Source organism: Triturus cristatus, chromosome 5_2, assembly GCF_964204655.1.
Source record: "Triturus cristatus chromosome 5_2, aTriCri1.1, whole genome shotgun sequence".
NCBI lineage: Eukaryota > Metazoa > Chordata > Amphibia > Caudata > Salamandridae > Triturus > Triturus cristatus.
Window position 1 is genome coordinate 99752521 of NC_140588.1, and position 21522 is coordinate 99774042.

The 21522-nt window shown below is 48.8% G+C and overlaps 1 protein-coding gene across 2 annotated transcripts in view; it reads left to right on the forward strand.

Annotated features, from left to right (window-relative positions):
* The window catches only part of CDH20 (cadherin 20), a 1519872-nt gene that overhangs the window by 596124 nt on the left and 902226 nt on the right, over positions 1–21522 (forward strand). For both annotated transcript variants that reach the window (XM_085606877.1, XM_085606876.1), the window contains exon 3: positions 17005–17050. The gene's annotated coding sequence lies outside the window, so the exon portion shown is untranslated. The remainder of the gene's footprint in view (positions 1–17004; positions 17051–21522) is intronic.

The window sequence follows — 21522 nt, forward strand, 5'->3', positions numbered from 1 at the left end:
CCTGCTGCAGCGTTTCTTTCCCCCCGGCAATTACCAGACATCACATTAGTGTCAAGATAACTCGTGTGATTAATTATCTTCCTGGAGAGAGATCAGTGTTTTGGAAAGTTGAGGTTTTGACTTCGGTGAAGTTAGTGCAGAGGGTTAATATGCCTGCTGCAAAGAACGTGTACCAAGTAGATTACAGAGTGCGTATGATGTAAACAGATCAGCAGGTTACTGCCTTCAAAAGAGACATCTTTTTGTTACTTGCAATTTATAACTTAAAGTCCTAATATAGAAAAGCGAGCTATTAACTTGCATCCTAGAACTGCATACACTTTGCAAAGTATACATTATTAAAACATTGATTAATGTTGCAAAAAGGGTTAATATGTCTAGAAATCGATTCTTATTATTAAAGAAAACTCCCAACTATGCTGTTTGTTTTTCGACTCTGAGTTTGTGCTTCTCCACATCAAGCACTCTTAAACTATACTGCCTACCAGTATGGATGACATGTGACCCCTACACTTTTAGTCCTTTTGCTTATGTAACATTTCCTATACACTTATTTACACACGTATGATTGATTGTCTCCGTGTAATGTGTGTGTGTGATGCAAAGTGCTCGGACACACTACAATGGTATGAGTGGCGCTATATAACTATCAATGCATCTGAGAGAGTGTGGTTATGGAGACTTGGTCACTGTTAAAGGGTGCTAGTGAGAGAATCCGTGGTGGAGGTGGTCATTGGGGGGGCGCCAACAAACATTGTCACACAGGGCGCCACCAGCACTAAAGCCGGCCCTGACCATACTTTCCAGAGCAGTGTTATTAGAAGCATAAAGATCAGCAACCTATTCCATCCATGCATTATCTGATACTGTGATTGGCATAGAAGTTCTCTTTGCAACTGTAGCCAAAGCACCTATGCTCCAGAAAATCCTGATGTCATTTTCCTCTGTTGCTTTCTACACAATGCTAAGTTTTTCAACCTGTGCTTGCAATGGCTCCGGTATTTCCGTAATTTCTTCCCAAGTGTCTGTATGAATTGAGCCTACTTAGGCAGATTGTTCTTATATTGTCTGTGTGCCAAGTCATTTATTGCAGAAGTTAGTAATTGTTTGCTTTTATCCTTTTTCATGACTACTCTTTGGGGATTTGAGTCCTTGTTTTTCTAAATTATTGATCCAAAATGTTGTATATTTAATATTCTTCATTCACCTTTTTCCATGGAATATGGACTTGATATATCACTGTGGCATTTCATTTCTCAGGAATCATTTTCTGAAGTCTAGTGACCTTCCAGGCATGCCAATGTAGTTAAATACATGTGTAGCTGTTTGCAAGTTTCTATACACATATTAGGCTTTTATTCCAGTATGCTTTATAGATTAACTATATTTTGCATCTAATCCTAACATCAGCAGGGAGCCAATGCAATGAGTAAGGCATACCCAGGTTTAAGGCAACATTTATCTAACTTGCTCTAAAGTCTTTAAAGTTGGGCAGTATTTTTTTGGGAGGCTGCTGTAGATAGTATTACACAAATACAAGGCTCTTGATAGGTCAGAAATTATGTAAGTGTAGAGGAGTATAAGGAGAAAGACCTCTGGTTGGATGGCCATGCTATGGTGTTGACCTTGGGAATGAAAGAAAAGTCAGCATCGAAAACAATCCCCATTGATTCTATTGTTGAGGTTCACAATAGGTTTTCTAGGGTTTGAAGGCCAGTAAAATAGTTGTGCATTGTGCCATTTATACATAGGAAGATTTCCTTCATCCAGTGGAACATGAGATCCATTTAGAAAATGATAGTGGCCTATTGTCTAATCAGAAGTGAATTAGTTTGTTGTCCACCTACAATTAGATGGTCACCTGGTGCTGTTTAGGAAGCAGAGCCAGGAGGCATGAGAGTGATGACCGTTGACAGACTCCGCAAGAAATAGATGATCTGAACCTAACGTTTTAGCTACAAATGGCAAGAAATGAATGGACTTATGAATGTGTGTGCCCAAAAGTTCCTGTATACAGTTCCAAGCTCTCAAGCAGGCTTGAGTGGTCTACAGTGTCTTAGGTGGCAGACAAGTAAAGGTGAAGAAAGGACGTTTCTTCGTTCCATCTAATAAGAGAATTCCTTCTCTTATATTAGTTGTTGAGTTCGTCTGCCCTTTGAGGGGCAGAATCCTGACTTTTTGTCATGGAGGTGGTTCAGTTCCATGTAGACTTGAAGTTATCTAATCATCTCTTTCTACCGGATTTTGCTGAGAAATATAAGGTTGGCAATAGATCCGTAGTTCAGCATTTGTGTGTCAGATGATGTTTTTTCAGAAGGAGGTGGATGAAGGCTTGTATTGTGCAGCAAGGGACAGTGTCAGAGAGAAGTGAGGCATTGATCCAGGTAATTGTTTCTGGTGCTAATGAGGGAAATAATTGCTTGTGGCCCATAGCAGTGTTACAGTCAATGGGAGGTTTGGATACTTTGATTTAGTCGCATGGTTCTGATGATTCTCTGCTGTTTTCAATAGTGTGAAGTAGGTGAAGAACAACTATATTAGGAAAGGGTGGATGGGGCCTTTCTATGAAAGTGGGAAAGTGGGACAGCATTCATAGATTCTGGAATTGTTGCCCTCGAAGAATTCAGGAAGGTCTTTTCAGTGCTGTTGGGATGGGCATGGGTCACTTTTTAGGGTGTCTAGCATGGATATTTGATGGTAAATAATGAATATTATTACCTTTTTCTGACTGGTACATAGGCCCAGACGGAGAAGGATTGTAGGGAAAAAGAGGCAACAGATCCTTGGGCATTGGGCAAATGAAGCAACAGGACAACAGAGATTACAGCTGGGTGCACAGCAGTGGAAAACGTCCTGCAACGCCTAGAGAAAAGGCTTGTGTTGGTGGAGGGAAGGTTCCACAGGGTAAAGGGAAACCTGAGGATCAAGGACCACCTAAGTGCACACCAGTAGCAATGCCTGTCCCAACCAACATCTCTACATAACCAACTAAATGAAAAAAACACCTCAGGTCAGAGCATTCCCTTGAGGATCCCTCTTCTCCAGTAGACCACCAGCACAACAGTGACCTAATTCATAAGTACTGATGCACTAAATAAATGCAGGCATTAGTTTGACTGGGTAGCCCTATGATCAAACTGATCCCTGTGAGGCATTCCTCCTATTGCCCACCAGTGAGTGGCCACTGGATGGATGCAGATGAACAAAGCCCAGTGATGAAAGAGAAAGCCCAGGGTAAACTAATACTGCAAAACTGAGATGAGAATTACAAGGCAGTGTCAATGCGACATAGGTAATTTGAGATATCCTATCCAGGGCTCCTTGATTCTCAGGGTCCACCTTCCATCTTCCATTTTGCTAAATAGGTAATGTAGTAGTTTCCACTGTAAATAAGACTTTCCCTCTCATATCCTATCAGAGGAAGTCTGTAGCTCCCAAATAAAGGTCCAAGAAACTCAACCGCACAGGAGTCCTTCCGACATGAATTAGCATCATTAAGCCCAAGAGCCCCTCTTTGGTCCCACCTTATCACCTGATTTCATCCTGCTGTCCACTTATCTGCACCACAACTAAACGGCATAGCCTTACTCTTCAGTTCCAACCCTGACCCAATTGACGTCTGAAGCCCACCACAGATGGGATGGGTACAGGGCCACACTGGCCATAGCGGGCACCAGGCTTTTTCCTGGTGGGCCGGAAGGGTGGGTGCTGGGTTTAAACAGCACCCTCCCACCCCCAGGGGCCAGTTCAACGTAATTTCCTGGGCCTGTTTCCGTTCCCAGTCCGGCCCTGGATGGGAAGACAGCACAGGACAACTGCTGTTACTGGTGTTGGAGGAAGGTGGTCATCCTCATTAGTTCTACTACTATATTTCACAACAGGGAGGAGGGAGCACACTGCCTCTCATCCCAGCACAGTTCACCGCATTACATTCTGGTAAATGCAGTGCACTTATTACAATGTTGCTGTAGTTTTCCACAAAAGTTGATTAAAGTAGGGTTGTGATCTTTAGACAAGTGTTTCTGGGCTTAGCCCTTCATCGGTAGAGAGCAGAAGTAGTTGAGAGCAGAGAAAAGTCACCTGCAGTTGCTGAAATGTTGCCCAAGTCTTCACAGGTCACAGTACCACTCCAAAGGCAGACAGGTGCATATTCAGTGAGCTTGTCAACTCATTGGATCAAGGGAGCATTTTTAACACAAGGGGGGTAGCACACTCCCTCTCATCCCAGCACAGTTTACCTAATTGCATTCTGGTAAATGCAGTATGCTTACTTCAAAGTTGCTGTACTTTTCCTCCAAAGTTGGTTCAGGTAATGCTGTTATCTCTAGACATATGTTTCTGGGTGTAACCCTTCATCACTAGAAAGAGAAGTAGTAGAGAACAGAAAAAATGCAGCATTTCCAGTACCCCCTTAAGAATATATTGCTCTCTACTGAAGAAGGACAACTATCCTGAAACATGTGTCTAGAGATCACAGCACTGGCTGCACCAACAAGGATGAAAAACTAAAGACTGTTACTGAAGTAAGTGGTATCATGCACTGCATTTACCATGATGCATTGGGGAGAACTGAGTGCTGGGGTGAGGCAATGTGCTCCCACCCTCTTTTTGCTTGAAAATACTAACTTTCATGTCTCTCTAACTGTGGCTCACAACTGTTACCTCAGATACAAACGACCCCATCATGAAATCTCTCCCACTTGCTCTGATCCAGCCTTGCACTAAGTGTCTGAGGAGATGATTTAATAACCTCTGTAATATGTCACAGAGTATACAAGCGAGTGTGTAACCATTCTGAGCAATCGAGATCGAGACTGTGCAGGGTTAAACGGGGTTTTATTTTTCTATACACTCTTCGTTTATGGGAAGCCAGAGTCTTTGTCTTGATATGGGGATAATGCGTCTTATCCGCTGTTCTCTTCAGGGAGCTTTGGGACCTTCACTCTTCGGGGTGTCAGATTGCGGTCTTCTACCCTGGTACAGGGCTCTCAGGCAAAAAGTTAAAAAAAGGAAAGAAAGAAAGTAGGCGATCACTGCCTTGCTCAACCGTATAATGCAAAAGGGCAAAGGAGTGAGGGAACACCCTTTTGTGTCGTACGTGTTAGGGATAGTGCTGGTGCTCAGATACCGGGTAGGCGCAGGTAGCAGAGAAAGAGAGAGACGCCCTACGCATCGGATTCCTCCCTCCTCCCGACCCACCCCGCAACTCTTTCCCGTACCTGACTGAGCCACGCTCCTGCAGGACCGTGGCCTCCTGGCTTGTCGATCGTCTCCTGTTCTTCCAGAGTCATTCTCCAGGCAGGTCGTCCTTAGGCTGGTTTGGGAGGGAGGGGTGGAGGGGGGGAAGCAGGCCACTGACAAGATCGTTGTGTGTAAAAGGCCGCTTTATTGGAAACAGGTGCACATTACAAATTAAAATCCTTGGCCGAAACGCCTTCCAAAACTAGGCCTCACTAAATATAACATGCCTAGCCCCGCCCCCGCCCCCTCCCCTAAATACCTTCGAGCCCGCCCCCGCCCGTACATTACCACATTACAACAATATAAAAGCATTATAAAACATTATAAAACATTACACTCCTGTATAACCCCCCAACAATCTCTAAATCCAAACCTTCTGTTAACCAAAACTCCCCTGCCTGCCCCTTTTCAGCTATCGGCCCCCAAACTGTGTAACCGAACTAAATTTACCAAACTAACCTTTTCCTGTCGATAACCCCAACTCAACCCCAATCACTCCACCAACTTCCGGTAAAACTGACCAGAAATCACCATAACCCCCGCACAGCACCTGCTCCAAGCGACAAAGTACAAACATAGCAGAACCCCTTGCACATCTGTTCCCACAAAACGCCTGAAAAATTTCGCAAAAAAGGGGAAAAAACTGGAAAAACGTATACTGAAAACCCAAAACCCAAAACGAAAAAAGGAGGGAAAAACACCCAAAAAACGTGTTTTTTGAGGGAGGGAGGGAGGGGACAAAAAACACGACACTATCCTCGCTCCCGGCCACCAGGTCACCAAACCTAAAATGGTGGCCGGGGGCGGGCTCCCAAGGTATTTATACCTGGGCAACGTTTCGATACATTTGGGCTCTAATTGGGCTGGCTTTGGGCTATCTTTTCCCTACCAGCCAGCCCAAGTTCAAAAACCGCGCGGGGCCCGCAAACCCCTCCCTCCACACGCCCCCTCCCAAACTGCCCGGGGGTGGGGACTCCCTGCGGTCGCCTTCCCCCCCCAAGCCCCCCTTGGGAGGGAGGGGTGGAGGGGGGGAAGCAGGCCACTGACAAGATCGTTGTGTGTAAAAGGCCGCTTTATTGGAAACAGGTGCACATTACAAATTAAAATCCTTGGCCGAAACGCCTTCCAAAACTAGGCCTCACTAAATATAACATGCCTAGCCCCGCCCCCCGCCCCCTCCCCTAAATACCTTCGAGCCCGCCCCCGCCCGTACATTACCACATTACAACAATATAAAAGCATTATAAAACATTATAAAACATTACACTCCTGTATAACCCCCCAACAATCTCTAAATCCAAACCTTCTGTTAACCAAAACTCCCCTGCCTGCCCCTTTTCAGCTATCGGCCCCCAAACTGTGTAACCGAACTAAATTTACCAAACTAACCTTTTCCTGTCGATAACCCCAACTCAACCCCAATCACTCCACCAACTTCCGGTAAAACTGACCAGAAATCACCATAACCCCCGCCACCCAGAAAGAGGGGGGCGGTGCAACTACCCTCCCCTCTTTCTGCCCCCCAACAAAAAAGGCTTTAAACACAACGAGCCTGATTCTGCCCCCTCAAGCACCGAGACAAGACCTCCCTGAGCTCCAACAAATAAAGATCCATGCCCAACCTCGACAAATGGACCCCATCTCCCCGAAAAAACTCTACCGCCTCAAAGCGGATATCTTTATGAGTGACTCTCCCAAAGCCCAAATCTCGGCAAAACCGGGAGATCTCCAAATTCACTTTCCTCCGAGACCTATCAACCGCCCTGGGCTTCAACGCCCCTCTCCACACCCTCCGCGGGACCAATTCTGTCCAGAGAACATGACAACCCGACCACTGCTCTTTCACCAACGCCAAGTCTCTTTTCATGGCTCGCAACAATACCACCCCTTTGACACTACAAAGATCATTCTCCCCCAAGTGAATTAAGAGAATATCCGGGCATTGACCCCTCACCATGGCCTTATTCAGACAGGGGATCAGCTCCCTCCAAAGCATCCCCCCCTTACCCTTCCATACCAATTGAAAAAGGCTGCCGTTGAAACCCAAACTTTCCCCAAAATAACTTTTGCACGCCTGCACGTGCGCCCACTTGACGAAGGAATGCCCCACAATCCACACCGTCAACTCCCTCGTGTGTGGCCCGGCCACCGAACCTGAAATGAAAAACAAATATGAGACTCACACCAAAGCAGTAGACGCAGGCGCCGAAGGAGGATCCTCCCGTACATATTTGTGAAAGCAGGAAGATGACCAACGCCCCAAGCGCATTATATCGCCCTGCGACCAACCCCGGTTATGCGCCTCGGTCGCTGCCCCAATCCTGAAAGAATGTGTCCCAAACTGCGCGCCATCCAACCCCAACTGCTGCAACCCCTTACGCAGGACCATGCGCAGCTGATAGTCAGAGACGCGCGCCCCGTCTACGTGTTGAAAAACTAGCTGGCCCCCCTCCCCCCCCGAGAGCGACCTCCACTGCCTGGCCCAGCGCAGCGGACATGTGCAACTAGGGGATCCTGCCTCCAACCAAACCCCTTTACCAACCCCCGTCTGATCTGTTTTGGAGCTGGCCAACCAAACGTGTACGCCAGTGTCCGACATGAAAACATCCTGCCAACAAATACCCCGCTTCAACTTGGTCCCCAGGAGCTCCGAAACCATGAAAGCCCCGAAAAACATGAAAACCATAAGGGTAGAAAACAATGCAACTTCAAAATCGTCAGTGCAAACTGCAGGCAACACAGCCAGCAAACGAGCCAGCGTCTGCCAGGAAATCGGCAAACGGGACACCCCAGTACCGCCCCGTTCTCTCGCCCACCCTTCAAGCATCCTGCGACCTATTTCCCCAGCAGACGGGGCATATCCCCAAAAAAGCTTCCCCATGAAAGCAACCCCAGCCAACTTCCCTGCTATAGTGACCCGCGACAGACCCTTCTCAATGAGGTCAAGGATAAAATGAACCACATCCTCCGAACTGCGCCCCGGCTCTACCCTCCTACTAGCACCTGACGCCAAAAATTCCTTCCATGCCAAGGTGTACGCCGTACGCGTGGAAACCGACAAGGAACCTACCACCAGTTGAAACACCCTGCGTTGCCGACCGACCAAAGGTGCTCCGGCATCGGGGTCGGTGTCCTGTCCGCCTCTTTGGCCAGCCCATGGAATCTCTCCCACTGTGAACGAGACAAAGCATCCGCGATGTCATTGTCCACGCCCGGTACGTGCAAAGCCCTGAATGAAATGTCATAGCGCAAACAGCCCAGCACAAACACCCTCAGTAATTTCAGAATCTGCTCATCCCTGGCCGATTGTCTATTGACTATTTGCACCACCGCCATGTTGTCCACACGGAAAAGCACCCTCTTGTGTTCCAGCTCTTTGCCCCAAATGGTCAATGCCACCAAAAGTGGGAAGAGTTCCAAAAAGGCAATGCTCCGCCCACCATTCTTCCACTCCTGAGGCCACTGCTCTGCACACCAATGCCCCTGCCAGTAGATGCCAAAACCTTCGCTGCCCGCCGCATCTGAAAACAGCTGCACATCCCACTGTACATCCTCGTCCCTGGCCAAAGGCACCCCGTTAAATGAGTGCAGGAAAAAGGACCACATCCGCAAATCCTCCTTCACCCCAGCCGACAGGCGCACATGATGATGAGGCAAGTGCCGGCCTGCTAAGGCCCGGCCCAGGCGCCGACAGAAAGTCCGCCCCGCCCGAACCACCCTACAAGCAAAGTTCAGATGGCCTAGCAACACCTGTATTTCCATCACCGTCACCTTCGGTCGAGCCAACATCTCTTCCAGCAAAACCAACATTTTAGATTTCTTATCCGCGGGCAGCCGAGCCTGCATGGCAACTGAGTCAAGTTCAATGCCCAGGAATGAAATGACAGTATCCGGCCCCATTGTTTTCTCCGGAGCTAAAGGCACCCCCAACTCCTCCATAAGCTCCTGAAACGACTCCAGTGCACGCCGGCACTCCGAAGAGCCCGGAGAGCCCACAAAAAAGAAATCATCCAGATAATGTGTGACCCAGCTGTGACCAGTGCGGTGCGTGAAAAACCACTGCAAAAAAGTGCTGAAGAGCTCGAAAAGAGCACATGACACCGAGCAACCCATGGGTAGCGCCTTATCCACATACCATTCACCCTCAAATTGTATGCCCAACAAAGGCCAGTCATCCGGATGAACCGGGAGCAGCCGGAAAGCCGACTTAATATCGCATTTTGCCATCCCTGCAGCCGCGCCCGCGGCCACAACCAGTGACATAGCAACGTCAACTGAGGAGTATGACACCGAAGCAGCGTCTTCATCGATAAAATCATTGACTGACGACCCTTCAGGCCATGACAAATGCTGAATCAGCCGAAACTGCCCCTCCTCCTTCTTGGGCACCACACCAATAGGGGAAATGATCAAATTAGGAACTGGCCATTCACCAAACGGGCCTGCCATCCTCCCCTCATGCACTTCCTTACGCAATTTTTCTCTCACCACCAGCTTGTGCTCTGCTGCGGATTTCAAATTATCCGCCCACCTTCTCTGCCGGGGCCCGTGGTACCCCAAATGAAAACCCCACCTGAAACCATCCAAAAGAGTTCGCTTTGCCACCAAGTCCCCGTAGCCATCCAAGGCAGCCTGAAGCCGAGCCAATTTAATTGGTGTAGGAGCCCTTCGGCCCAGGACCTTGTGCGCCCCTACCCCCTCGCCCACCCTGTGACTGCTGCGCGCTGCCAGACAACCCTGCACCTGCTTGCTGCCCTCCTGACGGCCTAACTCCCCAGCAGTTGACAAGGGAATGCCGCTTGCCGCACTTAGAACACTCATGTTTGTATTTACAATACTCTCGCGTGCACAGGCCCTTGTTGAAGTCCCAACAGGCCCCGACCCCAGATTGTGATGTTGCTGAGCCTCCCACCCCACCCCGGGTGGGCTTCCCCTGAAAGGGCCGGTAAACTAACGGCAGACCACTAGCCGTAAAAATCGTCTTACCCCCTGGCGCGGCCCCCATGGTATGTTGCCACAGGTCATTATCCAACTCACCCCATTTAGCTTCAGCATCCCAAGCCATACGGGCTCGAAATTCCTCGTCATACTGAGCCCAAGCATAACCCGTACCAGTGATTTGAGCCTTTCTAATAACGTCCATATACTTAAATATGGCTACGCAGCGCTCGGGAAACTTTTCGCAGTAAACGCTAGCATAAATTAAGAACGCCGCCGTCCAATTCTCGATTGTCAGCGGCACTTTAGGGCGCTTGGCCAACTCGTACTCCTCTTCCTTAGAACCCTCCTTAGACCTCACCTCCCTGTGTAACAGTTTCAGAATTTCAACATATTCCCCCTTCCAAATACGCTCTTTCGTCGCCAGCATTAAATGCGCACCCAGGGGCTTAGTCACCCCCATGTAAGGGAGCTTCTTGATCTTTAGTTCCTTGCTCTGCGGCTTTTCCTTACCATCGCCTGCCTCCGCTTGTGACCCACTCTCCACCTTGGCCCCCGACAAAGCTCCCTCCGTCCCCGTGCCAACTCCCGTGTCCTTCACATACTTGCCTCTATATAATCTCCCCTCCGACAGACCCCCACCCCCATCCTCCCCAGACCCCACAGACACCATAATAGGTTTGGCCCGTGGTTTTGCACTCTCACCTGGCTCTAAAGAGGGTGTGCGGACCGACTCCGACCGCCTCATACCCCTCGCCGAAGAATCCCTTGGAGGATGCGCCCTCGCTGACGGGCCGTGCTCTCCTGTAGGTTTCACCACCAAAGACTGTGTGATGGGTGCCACACCCGGAACCTGCAACAGACTATGAGAAACATGAGAAATTCCCCCCCCCTCGGAGCCCCGAATCTCCCCTTCCTCGGGGCTGTCCTCATCATAATCCAGGAGTATGGGCTCATCCCCCAACAACTCCTCAGGAGCAAAATCCACTACTCGGGCCTTACCAGACCCTGAATGAGCACTGCCGGCCTCCGCGGCCTTAAAACCATCCTGCGGGGGAGCCGACTGTACACGCCGGTCCTCCCCTCTACTCCGCCCAACACAACTGTCCATCCTTTCCGAAAATTCCGTCCACCTTGACCGGCGTGACGTTGGGGCCAGCGAGGCCGCGCCGGACCTTCGTGAGCTGGCCGCGACGGGATCCCCCGCCGGTACGGAATGTGCCGCGCAAGGCCTCATCCTCCCTTCTCCTCGGCGATATTGGGCCGTACCTCGCCCTACCGAGTCTGCTGCTCTGCTACCTGACCTATCCTGAAAAGAAAAAGTTTGGACTGATGTGCCGGGAGCCACGAAACTAACCACCTCCCGCGACCCGATACCGCTCGACAAACCCGCGCCTAATATAGCCCCTCCATACACACCCGCTCGCCCTACCCCCCCGCGCTGCGACGGCACCATCTCCTCCTCGTCCCCGCTCCACTCCAACCTAGCCTGCCCCAAAACAGACGCCGAGACCGCGCCATACTCCTCCCCCAACGATAGCGACCTACCCGACCTCCTCCTGGCACGACCGCTCGCCCCATAAACCCACCTCTCCTTGGCACCCCCCACCCCGCCCTGCCCCCGCACGCCCGACCCACCCACTGCACCTTCCGCACTACAACCCCGGACACCTTCGGCCCAGGAGGGAAAAATGTCCAAGCCTTCGCCCTCAAACCCTCTCCCAGACGCTTCACTATCCCCCCCAAACCACCCATCCCCTTCCACTCCCCCTTTGCCCGCCCCCCCCACCAACTCTGCGCCCGCTGAACGCCAAACCTCCCCTCCCTGGTCACTCAACCGAGCAGAACTCCCCCACTCTGACACCTCCTGCATCCTCACATCCTGCGCCGGACACCACCCCTCCACCTGCGCCCATTCCCCTTCTCCCAAGGAGCTCCCCCCCACACCTGCCAACGAAGACCCCGGCGAAAACAACAACGGGCTGTTAGGCGCTGCCTCACCACACCCCTTGGGTCTCTCCGCGGCGAAACCCGCCTCCGCATACTTCACACCACCCCTCCTGTCCGCCCCCTGCATCCCGGACCGCACCAAACCCGCCTCCAACCCTCCCGCACTCCCCGCAACAAGCGAAGAATCCCCACCATCAAAACCCGCTGGCCCGCCCCACAACTCTGGCCCCTGCTCGCGCCCCGCCGCCTGCGCCACCACCGCCGATCCGCCCACGCTCGCAACGGCGCTCCCCGCCCTCGCGCTACCTAATTCCACCTCAGGCACCGACGCCGAGCGCCTCTTATTGCCGCGCCCGCCTCCGCGCTGAACACCCCCCACTGGGGGAGACAAGGAACGCTCTGCCGCACCACCAACAACGACCCCGATCCCCGCCGCATCACCCACGCCCGCCGCCCCCAAAACATTTACCCGACCGGCCTGGCCATACCGAGCAGGGACCGCTCTCCGCACGCGCGGGCGTCCCCGCTCACTCACCGCCAATCGCGACCGCTTCGGAGACGTACACGCTGCCACCGCAGCCGCCACTCCAGCCGAGGCCTGCCGCGGGGGCCGCGACGGCCCCGCCCCCTCTCCGATGACCAAATCCATTCGACCGGCCTCTACAAAAAACACGACACTATCCTCGCTCCCGGCCACCAGGTCACCAAACCTAAAATGGTGGCCGGGGGCGGGCTCCCAAGGTATTTATACCTGGGCAACGTTTCGATACATTTGGGCTCTAATTGGGCTGGCTTTGGGCTATCTTTTCCCTACCAGCCAGCCCAAGTTCAAAAACCGCGCGGGGCCCGCAAACCCCTCCCTCCACACGCCCCCTCCCAAACTGCCCGGGGGTGGGGACTCCCTGCGGTCGCCTTCCCCCCCCAAGCCCCCCTTCTCCCGCGTCTCTCCAACGGCATCCTCCAGCTGCTCACTTCCGCATCTTCCGGGGTTGTCCTGCCTTTCCTTTCACGTTCTCTCTTCCCTTATTCATCCGGGCAAGATGACGTTCATCAAGGGAGCGGCGTCATCAAAGGCGGTATCCCAGTTAAAGGGACCGTGCTGCATAACATAGGAGTCCACTACATGCGAGGTGCTTGGATTAGTCGTCCAATCATCCTGTTGAGGGGAGAGAAGGAAACCATTGTGGGAAGTTACAGTCCACCAGTCCTCCGTACGTTCGTTCCCCTCCTGGGCAGGGCAGAAATCATGACAGAGTGTCATTCGAGCTGGCATCAGACACACACTCCTGAGCTGAACTTCAGAATGCAAAAGGTCCTACAATTATGCAATTTCCAACCCAACATCCTGAGTATACCGGCAATAGAACAGCTCTTACTCCCACAGCCTCAACTGCAATACAGGCTCTTGGAGCCCAACACTTTACCATCAGACGTGCCTCACCTAAGTCAAATTGCTCTCTTTAGAGCTCAACATCCTCCATGTTTGACCCCATGAGACAACGCCTTTTTCATCCTACAAATGCACCATTCATCAGAACCCACACTGGCTTAACCGACATATAGCCCCCCACCACCACTTACCAATGTGAACAGTATGGGAATGGCCCAGAGAACGAGCATGAAGGAACAGAAAGAGCAGCCCCATGACTCTCAAGCCCAGTTTCTAATGCTCCTGACCTCTCGATCCCAACAAATCTCACGCTCCTAATCACTTTCTCCCCTTTGCATCTTGTCTAAACACCCATCACCAGATCAGTTCATATGAGAATCTACATGGTGTTCCCTGGCCTCCACAGACCTTCCCAAAGCATCCCAGTCGCAGCCATTCGATAACCATCAGGAAGGGACATGTTCGCATATGGAGAGAAAAGATCCATCAGCTTGCTAAGATCGTACCCAAGCCATCAATACTGTAGACCCACTGCCATGCAGGCCAAACGAATTTCATGGACAATTAGTGCCAATTTCAGAGGCAGGCTGTGGTGTCCATTCCTCACCCACCTCCACCTCCATTCCAGATCACAACCCTCAACATGCTGTCCAAGTACCCCTAACTGTCACACTTGTAAGAGCAGTCCCTGACCACTAAACCCACACTACCTCATGATCATCCCCCATTCAGCACAGTACAAATAAAACACTCTTGAACACTGCCTAGCAAATGAAAAAATCTAAGGGAATAGCCCAGATCTGAGGTGCAAGAAAAACAACAAATGGTAGTCATGAAATGGATCACAATTGCGCATGGGGTGCAGCGTGGCTGGTCTCCACCTTTAAGATTCTTGAGTAGCCTCTCACCCTCCTCCTCACTGCTGCCCAGGTTTCACCTCCCATCAGTGGAAAAGCACACAGCACCAGAGTCCCCCTAAACCTCACCGGAATTAAAAAGGTACAATGGCAGTTGCAAAGCACTAAAGTGGAAGAAGAAGTAAAGGTGCAGGGGAGACACTGGGGGAAGGTGCAGCATGGAGCGGCACACAGAGAGGTAGTAAACAGACACGTCATAGGCAGAATATAGTGTTTGGGAACTGGCACATGCTGACTCCTACTCTGCCAACATCCAAAATCACCAAATGGCTGCCATCCAGAGCTTCAATCAATGGTCATTTGTAGAAGGAACAGAAGCACAGGTGAAAATGTAGGCTATCCACCTATGAGTGGGCCCAGGAGTGTTGGATAACAGCAGGGGGCAAGGAAACTCCAGGGATGGCTCTAAAGAATGAAGGACCTCAGCAGTGAGTGACCAACCTGCCAACCATCTTGTGTCAATTGTGCCCATAATGCTTCTATCCTTCCAGTAATGATATCTCTCGATATATTTCAGTAGTATCACGAAGCACTGAAGGTGTTACCAATGACAAAAGATCATGGTTCTTAATTTACATATATAGGCCTAGCTGAGAATTGAACATATGAACTGCAGATCACCACATTCCCCTTACATTTAACCCATTGAACCTTTCTATCATGAGATGAACAGTAATGAAACTTGAGAGAGGAATTCTAGAAGTCATAGGGAAGCATTTTCTGACAAAAGCAAGTTGTTTCTGAGAAATAAAAGAGACTGCTGGGGAACAACATTGCAAATGAGGAACCCCGACAGAGTAGAGTAACGCTCTACAAAGGCCATCGCCTACATGGCTGGAGTCCATGCAAAGCTAGGGAAACTATAAATATTCACAGAAGCAACTAAGCATGGATGAATGAGTTGTACCACTTTCACAGAATCTTCTGGGCAGGTGCATAGTGTGTTGCCACATAGGTTGCCAATAGAAACCACCTGACAGTGAGTAGTTGGGATGTCCTCTATGGACCCTGATGGCCAAAGCACACCAGCATTTAGGCAAAAGTATAGACCAGTGTTGCTACTTTTTCCAGCTTTTCCTTATTGGGATCACAACACAGGGGAACAGTAGGTGAATGGGACATACCAGGCCATTTGTCTCTGATTATTCTTGAAAGGATGTGGTCTTCTAAAAAGTGTCAGAAGTTGTTTGTGAACTGTAGGTTTCAGATAGGACACAACAGCCATCCTTTTTTAGCTGGTGGAAATGTGCTAAAAAGGGAAACAGCTATGATTAGTGCAGCAGGTGCAGTGGTACTGGGACCCTCTGTGAAAGTAGGAGTACATGATTTTTTATTTTTTTTGCAAAATGCACATAGGTTTTACAGATTTGAAACAAAATTACATTTATTTCATGTGGAGATTAACAAAGATTTTACACTATGTTTGAGTCAAAAAAGTGACAAAAATTAGCACAAAATCTTTTTTTCCAGATTTACTTTCCTGTGCTAAACTTGTTTAGCGCTACAAATAATGTGAAAGTAATGAAAAGCAGTGGATAGCGTTGCTTTGCAGTACTTTGCTCCATAGGGGCATACCGTGGGCAGATCATTGGCATCCCCATGTAACCACCTAAGGTTTCTGACGCTAAACCCAATTTACTAAACAAAGCACACAGGGTGTAGCATCAGAAAACTGCGCCCATTGAAAGTAGACACAGGGAAGGAGAAATGCTCTAATTTCTCCTTCAATCCGACTTTATATGTGTGCTGCACTTTACAGCACACATACAAAGCCGGAAAAGGGTTCAAGTCAGTCTATGCATGGTATTTTGAACTGGAAGGGTGCCCTTTCAGTACAAAACCTATGCTAGACTCACAGAGAGACACTTGCATCATGGCGCAAAGGTGTCTCTGTGACGCACAGCAGCTGATTTCAACGCCGGCGCTAGGGAGAGGGAAAGAGGGTGCCTTATTTCAGTAAATATGGCACTTTCCTGCTCTCCCCTTCTCACGCAGCGCAGCATTTACGGCTTGGTTATGCAGTGACTTATACCTCAAGTACTCTCCTGGCCACAGCAGAAAGCGTGTCCTTGAACCGAGGTCTCACTCGCACACTTAAAAGAAGTGGTGTGAATGAGCGACTAGAGGTCAGAGCCTGAAAGCAAGATCTGTGGTTGCCTATGCTCAAGTGCAGCTTACATTGAACCTATCCCGCCTCATCAGCATCTTTCTTCTTATGGGATGCTTGTCAATATTCATTACTTTGTGGTCCCCTTAGACTGCTACAGATCTCTAGAGCAGCAAGCCTGACTTTTAAATTGTTATGTCTTAATCCCATTAGCCTTTCTCATCATAAAAATATTTTGCCCCATGCCCTTTGCGCATCATCTCTTCCTGGCTTCATTCCAAACCCCTTGAGGAAAATCTCCCTATTCAATAGCTGACTAAGAGCAACTTGATTCAATGTCAAAATGAAAACTTCCTGTGCAGAAAAGGGCATTGAACAAATACCTTATCATATTTTATTGACACATTTATTTTGGAATTTAACATTTGAGGGTAACTAATAAGGTGTTTGTTCTGTTGCAGATTCCGTTGGACCTCTGCCAACATTCAAAGGCATACTACACACTAGGTAAGAAGTCTGACGTTTTATATTATCGAATATCTGCCAAGGCACCCATAAGGGTGAATTTTAGTGGAGTCTTGGTTACTAATGATGTTTTCCGCATTAAAGGAGTGTTTGGAAGAGATAGATGGTGTGGTTCAAAGAACACTATAGTGGAAATTTAAATAGGCCCATGAGGTAGGCAGACCCCTCCCTCATCCCTGAGATCCTTAGTGCGAGAGGAGTGCCGGAGAGATGCGCCGTGGACTGATGGGCAGTCAAGAAGTGACATCTTTGGGTGAGATGGCGCAAACCCAGTAAAAACAGCAGCTGTATGTAGATTAGGCTGCTTTATTGAGAAGTGTCCATCACAATGTACCAGAAACCCTAGTCACAGCCTCACAGGCTGAAAACATCATTATTGAAAACAAAAATATACTAACACAACCTTAAATAAACCCTTAACATTTAGCTTAACCTATCCTATCCTGAACCTTCTGTCCCCAACTCCCAAAACACAACTTCCCCCACGTCAATTGCTGTCCCAACTCCCTGCCGGTACTCTTTTACAAGTCTCTTTGCATACCGCTTTTGAATCCTTCCATCCGCAAGCCATCAAATAATTCTTTCGGCAAGCCATTAAGCTCCTCTCTTCCTAGCCCTAGTACCCCTCAAGCTGGTATATTTGATATTCAAAAAACGAACAGAAAAAAAGCATCTTCATAGGAGTTTTTCCGTCCCCCCTTAACAAAACCTAAGTTCCTACCATTTTAACAACGAAGCCCATCCCCTAACGATATAGGCAGCCTTTATTTTTTTACAGAGTTTTATATAGCCACCGGGAGATTAAGTGAGTTGCCCAGAATCACAGGATGTTCAGCGTCATTGCTGAGACTTGAACCCACTGCCCCAGATTCAAGGTCGACCGCCCTAGCCATTAGGCCAACTCCTCTCCCCTTAGATTGTTTTTCTTTAACTCCATATAAGGCTCCATCCTCATGAAAGTGAGATGAATTCTAGCCTCCTTAAAAACAATGGTACTCCCTCAAATCGATCTTGCAATGCCTAATCCTTTTAAGGTCTTCTTTGCTGTAAAAATTAATCAGCTGTCTATTCACATTGCATCAGGCCTTGTCAATGGTGAGAGGCTTCATAGCCACATGCCACGCCCTCCGTAAAAACAGCTTCGTCCAAATAACCATCTTACCTTCCACAACCTCGTCACCTCCCTCATGTCCCTTTTCACCACCTGTAGTAATACAGTGTACAACAAATCAATGAGAGAGGGGACTAGGAGCGAATTTAAAAAGGTCCTGAACCAATGCACCTAAAGGTCATATATTTATTCCATGGATGGTTTACAGTTCCTATAAATAGAAAGGGATAGTAATAGCCAAAGTATAGGCTGTAGAGAGTAGGGGATGTCTCCAAGGTCAAAGTGAGTGTGTAGAGTGAGGAGAGGATACTCCTTGTTGTGATATTTGGTGCCCTCACACACCCTTGCGGATGTTTAGCATCATCATTGGGCACAATTGCTCCTCGTGGGGGTGGCGCTGCAGTCCCTCATGGGCCCTTGGTTAGGGGCTCTCTGTTGGAGTTCTTTTAGGAGTTGCCGCATTTGTGAGTGTGGGTGTGTGGGTAGGGGTGTGCTAGTGAGTGCAGGTAATAAAATTGAGACAGGGTTCAAAAATAATTTAATTGGGAGGTCCCTGGTTCAAATTAAAATCTTGGCGGGGATGGAGATGCACGGTAGTGCTATAATGAGAGGGGAAACTTAACCAAATAATGTCCCACTTCTCTCAACCCGTGTAGTGTAATAACAAAAGTGCTGTAAGAAGGTTAGGTCAACATGTTTCGCGCTTTTTGATGGTCCCTATTGGATCCAGGAGCGCTTCGTCAGAACCAAGAGAAGGAAATATCAAGGACGGGTTCGGGAAGAGACAGCCCGTAATCCCATCCGTTACCTAGGTCTGGTACGCTTGACAATTCGTCAAGCGTACCGGACCACACGGGTAGGTCTCCCTGCTACGTAAGGCGACTAAACTATCCTTACAACGCGGCTTACGCTGACGGAGCCCACCACCGAACCGGAGGGGGCTGTGAATATGAATTTCGTATAAAAACGGATTCTGAACACGAATTGTCAAGCGTACCAGACCTAGGTAACGGATGGGATTACGGGCTGTCTCTTCCCGAACCCGTCCTTGATATTTCCTTCTCTTGGTCCTGACGAAGCGCTCCTGGATCCAATAGGGACCATCAAAAAGCGCGAAACATGTTGACCTAACCTTCTTACAGCACTTTTGTTATTACACTACACGGGTTGAGAGAAGTGGGACATTATTTGGTTAAGTTTCCCCTCTCATTATAGCACTACCGTGCATCTCCATCCCCGCCAAGATTTTAATTTGAACCAGGGACCTCCCAATTAAATTATTTTTGGACCCTGTCTCAATTTTATTACCTGCACTCACTAGCACACCCCTACCCACACACCCACACTCACAAATGCGGCAACTCCTAAAAGAACTCCAACAGAGAGCCCCTAACCAAGGGCCCGTGAGGGACTGCAGCGCCACCCCCACGAGGAGCAATTGTGCCCAATGATGATGCTAAACATCCGCAAGGGTGTGTGAGGGCACCAAATATCACAACAAGGAGTATCCTCTCCTCACTCTACACACTCAATTTGACCTTGGAGACATCCCCTACTCTCTACAGCCTATTCTTTGGCTATTACTATCCCTTTCTATTTATAGGAACTGTAAACCATCCATGGAATAAATAAGTAATACAGTGTACTGCAACTGAATAGGATGAGTCTCTCCTAAGTCAATCACCAAAACAGCAGGACTCTATTCCCTGCCAAAGTTGGAGGCAGCTGGCCCCCACCATTTCACCTGTACGGGAATTTCAGACTACCACAACTGCTTCCCAAGAGTGAGCTGCCGCCCATTTCTAGCTGCCAATTTCACAAAAGAAGGCCTGTAAATCTTTAACAAGTTCCTTCACCAAGCCACTGACACAGCCTGCAACAAATTAGCATCAAAGAGCCAGTCATCATTAATGCAGGTATAACACCTAATTCGGTCTAATGTATCAATGAAACATTTTGACCGCCATCTTCCTCATCCCTTTATCTGCCCCACCAACAACCCACACTTCTCTGCCTCTGTCTTCACTCCCATACCAACATCTCTCCCAGGAATGCATAACTTGTTGACACCCTGATGCAAAAACCTCAATACCTAAAACCCTGCTACCATAGTACCATCCACATAGAAAAAGATCTGTGCATCACGCCCCAAACCTACCCCTAAAGCCAATGTCACTTCCCAAACAGACATTCCAAAGCAATATTACAGCTCTGCAAGTGAACCATTTACCACTTTCCCTTTTTCCCTCTACTCTATTTTAGACTTACCTAACCAGATCTCAAAGAAGCCCCCTGTATTTCCAACATCATTTTCAACCAGGCATCCTCTACCACCCTCCAACCGATCAGAAATATTAAAATCCTTGGTAAGACTTGCATAAGGCAAAGAGAACTTCCTCCTCAGAATGGATGCACACTCAATGCAAAGGTTTGTACAACATACAACATACAAGAATATTGTGGACAGAATATCAAAAGGGAGCTGTATATAGGGAAGTATAGCAATATATGTGGAGACAGGTATAGAACATTTATACCACCTTACCTTCTGATATTTTAAATTCAATATTTTGCCCTCAACATTGCCCTGCCTTGATATTCTGGGTTGAATATACCAGGGGCACACCATAAGCCCCCAAAACAATCTCAGCAAACAAATAGTCATTGGTCTCCTTAATTCTCACCTGCCTAATACGTTCTGTGACCCAGCCTATCAAAATCCAGCACCTCAGCTCACCCACCAAAGGCTCATAACCCCAAAATATCTTACCATTGAAAGATATGCCCACCATTCTATCTATTATCTTCACCAGAGAAAAAAGCCTTCTTAAAGACAGCATTAGGGTCAGTACCTCTTCAGTCTTGATCTCAAACTCACCCAGACTCGCTGTCCTACTCCATTCTTAAAACTACATCTACGCACCTAGAATGAATACATATATATATTATTGGACGTGGAGTTGGATGTCAAGGAGGGGGCTCTGACTACGAGAATCCACAGAAAACTGACTGCAACCAACTCCATTTTGCACGCTAGCAGTGGCCACGCATTTGCACTGAAATGGAGTATTCCCAACAGTCAAATGCTGAGAGCAAGGAGGATTTGCTCCACAGAAGAACTGTATGATGAAGAAGTGGATAGACTATTTTGGGATGTTTAGACAGAGAGGATATCCAATAACAGTTCTCGAGGATGCGAAACATAAGTTCAAAGGAAAGACGAGAAGAGATTCTCTCTATTCCCAATTGTCCCAGGAGGAGAACAGTAACACTGTCAAGAGGCTTTTCCTAGAATACAACTTGGCACAACCGAGCATCACGACGGTTCTCAAAAAACATTGGT